Below are 4,100 nucleotides of genomic sequence, written 5' to 3'. Positions count from 1 at the left end.
ATGCATGCATACAAGTCCTCGGTTGATCTCTTCCCCACCCCCAACCCTCCCAGTGTTGTTTCCTCTTTAGATGGTGCTGTGAAGAAGCTCTTTGTTGGAAAGAGGAATGAATGGCAGATGGAGTTGAAGAGGAAACAGAGCAGGTCAAATTGTCTTATTGAACAGGGCAGTCCACCTACTGGCAATATTCATAACCTCCTTTTCAATGTCCAAAGGGGACAATGTAAAGAGGGTCCTGGGGGCTTTGGGTTGGAACTGGAAGGACAACTTTGAGTAAAATATCAGGATGTATCAGGATGTATTTGTTTCCTGTAGCATATTACAACAACCTTGATTTTCTTTTCATCTTCCTATTAACCCTTACATTTTTTCAAAGGTGAATGAAAGAAAATAAACTATATGCACAATTGGAAGAAAATTAACCTCCTTGTTATTATTTTCTGAATTTAACTTTATACATATGCTACATACAAGTGACATCTAAGAGGCTTTGCTTTTTATTCATCTATAAAAAATATATCACAAAAGTTTTGCATGTATATTAGCACCTACGACAAAGAATCATACAGTGTCATAAACTCCCTAAGCATTAAAAATGTAAATTGAGGGAATGAGAAAGAATAAAAAAATTGTTTCATGGGAAAAACAAGAGTTCATTCTGAAGTTCAGAGTCAAGGAATTGTGGAGGAATAGATAATGATACTGGTATTTAGGGATATTGTATTCGTGTCTTACCAGCTGCAGCTCTGCTGGAGCATATTTTTTCACTCGTCTAAGTGAAGCAGATTTTAGCGTGTGCCTGTATTTCTGTGGTAAACACTGGTACAGAATCACCCAGGACCTCAAGTCACCCTTCCCTGCCTGTGGCCCAGAAAGATAATTGTCTACTACTAACCGTTCTTCACTTTTATATTATGACAATACTAAATATTCAATGTATCTTCCCAAAATTCAAACCATGAAGAAAAGTGTGAAGAGTGAAGGTTTGTGAGGGAGGATAAAACTTTCTTCTACCCTCTCTTCCAGGTTCTTTCAACTGGTCTAATAATCAAACAGATGTGAGACAGATTTACAAGCAAAAGTGACCAAATTTAATTACATACGTATGTATGGGAGCCCCATATGCATGAAAGGCTCAAAGACAGAAAGAGAAAATGAAGTATAATTGGCATTTCAAGCTAATAATGAGGTAAGGCACTTGGGGCTTTCCAAGGGAGGAAGGTCATTCTCAGGATGATAAGATAAGCTGTTCAGTAATTAGAAGTTTTCCCTGCCCTAAAGATGAGTTATAAAAAGTTGTTTCTGGTGATAACTCATTATGGGCAAGGCCCCTAACTAAAGTCCTTGAAGGAGGAGATAAAAAATTTTTATATGCCTGCAGGGTCTGGATTGCCTTCAACTCAAAATAATCCATGTCAAAGTGGCACATCTTGGGGAGGCCTCTTCTGAACCCCGTCAGTCCTGCTTTTGAAACTTTCTGAGATGTTTCATATTCCAGAAGCTGGGTGGATAAATTGCTCCATATCTCATTACACGGTCTCAGTCTTGAGAATAGATCAGTTCAGTTCAACAGTATGTCTCATTTCGGGAGGTAGTGATGCAGGTGGGTTCCCCAAGCTAGGCCTCGTGTGCAAGCAATCAGGTATCTAATAAGAGGCATCTCTATGGGGAAAAAGTGGTTAATAATTGAAACATACTCTAATCCTGGTTTCTGAGTTCCAAAGGCATGCAGCCAAGATTTCTAGCTGTCTGGCTTGAAGCGTTTTCAGATAGGGTGAAGGCAGGCAGTGACAATCTGAAAGATTTTCCTGGTCTGCAGTTTGAATGTCTGGTGATCTTATGAAAATAGGCACAAAGATTGTCCATATATGAGCTGTTGTGGTAATTTCTTTGACGTTTATATCAAGTTGTCTCATGTTAGCTTACAAGGCTTTAAGAAAAGGCCAGTTTTAGTTCTCAGTGATGCCAAGACAAATGATGGGAGGATAATTAGAAATATTACTGTGGAATGTCATAGCCATATATTGGAGGAAACTAGAAGAATTCAAAATCCAATCCAGTTTGCAGGTAGAAACAAAACCTCAGACGACAATGGATAGTTATTGCGGTGCAGACACACCCTTTGCAATGATGCCCCAGATGCAGGCTTTGTTGCTGATCACCCTGGGCTTGCCTCTTGCTTCAGCCCTTGCAAAAGACTTTCTAAAACAGCCATGCCACCTCAGGAGCCTTGTCTGGGGAAACTGTGATGAGGGGAAGGACCCTGTGGTGATCAAAAGCCTGATTGTGCAACCTAACCTCATTGTCCATCCTGGGAGTGTGACTGTCAGTGCCCAAGTGTAACCCTTGATGCTTCTCAGAAGGTGGAGTTAACTGTGCAGAAAGAAATGGCCAGCTTCTGGGTCAAAGTCCTGTGTGTGAAACAAATTGGTATATGAATCTATGACAGGCTCTGTGATATATTTGACATTTGTATTCCCTCTGGAGGCTTCTCCCCAGAGCCCCTGCACAGCTATGCGCTTCCCTGCCAGTGTCCCTTCAAAGAAGGCATCTACTCACTGCCCAAGAGTGAAATCACCCTGCCCCACCTGGAGCTGCCTCGCTGGAATTACCACATCTAGAGCATCCTAAGCAGTGGTGAGAATCGCCTGGGCTGTTTCAAGATCGATGTCTCTCTAAAGGCATATGATGTGATACTAGCTACAGGATAGTGATGATGTGTGAGAGAGGTGTCCCTCTTCCTCTGTCTTGCATTTGCTAAGGCCAAATTCTAATTCTGTATTACCCTCTAAGCCCCTTTCTACAATGATGCCACTACCCATGCTGAAAAATCACTTTGTGCCTCATACATTTTAGGCATGGGCAAGGGAAGATCAGCTTGGCAGTTCTTGATAGCCAGAGACGTTTTACCAGGCTGGTCACTTTATTTTCCTCCTCACCCCTATGGCTTTCTTTGTAAGAGCTTAACTCACTTTCTAAACAGTAAATAAATAGGACCAGCATGTTTTGTGACCCCAAGTTCAGAATGACACAGTCTTATTTGCCTAAAGTACCTTTAAAATTTTCTCATTAAATTTTTTGTCACTGACTTAAAAGCAAGAAGAAGAAGAAGAAGAAGAAGAAGAAGAAGAAGAAGAAGAAGGAGAAGGAGAAGGAGAAGGAGAAGGAGAAGGAGAAGGAGAAGGAGAAGGAGAAGGAGAAGGAGAAGGAGAAGGAGAAGGAGAAGGAGAAGGAGAAGGAGAAGGAGAAGGAGAACAACAACAACAACATTGGAAACTAGTATCCACAAAGATATATAATTTCTCTCTAAAATCACCCTCATTTTTAACAAAAAAAAGCCAAATTAAAACTAATTTACTTACAAAATAATTTACCCATAAACTCGATCTGTTATTTCAATAAATATAGGAATAGCAATATAAGTTCTTTTAAATGGGCTTTGTTGGAATTTTTCATAAGGAATCTCCAGATTGAACTTTGGAGTTCAATCTGGAGATTCCTTATGAAAAGTCAAGGCAAGGACTTGCCGTCAGACTTTGCCTGCAACACCCAAAAGTTTTGGGTGAGTTCCTCTATTCCTAAGGTACCCAAAATATCTTGAGATTCCTGTACATGCTTGGAAGATACCTTCTTTACTCACCAGGTAAGGCTGCTGAAAACCCTGTAAGCAAGGTACCAGGCTATTTCCAATGGATTTTTTGGCTTCCATGAGTGAATCTTAATTATTTAAAGCTGTCTGGTCATATCTGAATCTTTGCATATTTCTCCCAAATATGATATTCCAGTCAGAGTCTTGATAACATTACCAATTTCTAATTGTGACCTGAGTATTCTTATTTCTGAATTCCGAAGGGATCAAGTAAGGATAAAAAGAGAAATGTTTCAATACAGTTCACAAAGGTATAATTTACCAAATTGCTGTAAGTCATAGTTAGTTTAAAAGAAAATGTTTCCTTGAAACTTTAGGGAAAATATTAAAGAACCAGAAATATTTCAAACAAAAATTTATAAAAATTTTAACCATCCTATCAGTTCATTTAGTTCCATGTACTTAAGGCTTGTTCTGCTTAATCTAATTTTTCCATTAGTTCTTTCAGCCT

At 39.5% G+C, this 4,100-nt stretch overlaps 1 pseudogene; it reads left to right on the top strand.

Moving 5' to 3' along the window:
- Window positions 1–2,139: 2,139 nt before the first annotated feature.
- LOC102424234 lies at window positions 2,140–2,711 on the top strand (annotated as a pseudogene).
- Window positions 2,712–4,100: the final 1,389 nt, after the last annotated feature.

This window comes from Myotis lucifugus, unplaced genomic scaffold, assembly GCF_000147115.1.
Source record: "Myotis lucifugus unplaced genomic scaffold, Myoluc2.0 scaffold_344, whole genome shotgun sequence".
NCBI classification, from domain to species: domain Eukaryota; kingdom Metazoa; phylum Chordata; class Mammalia; order Chiroptera; family Vespertilionidae; genus Myotis; species Myotis lucifugus.
This window is presented reverse-complemented; position numbering and strand designations above follow the sequence as displayed.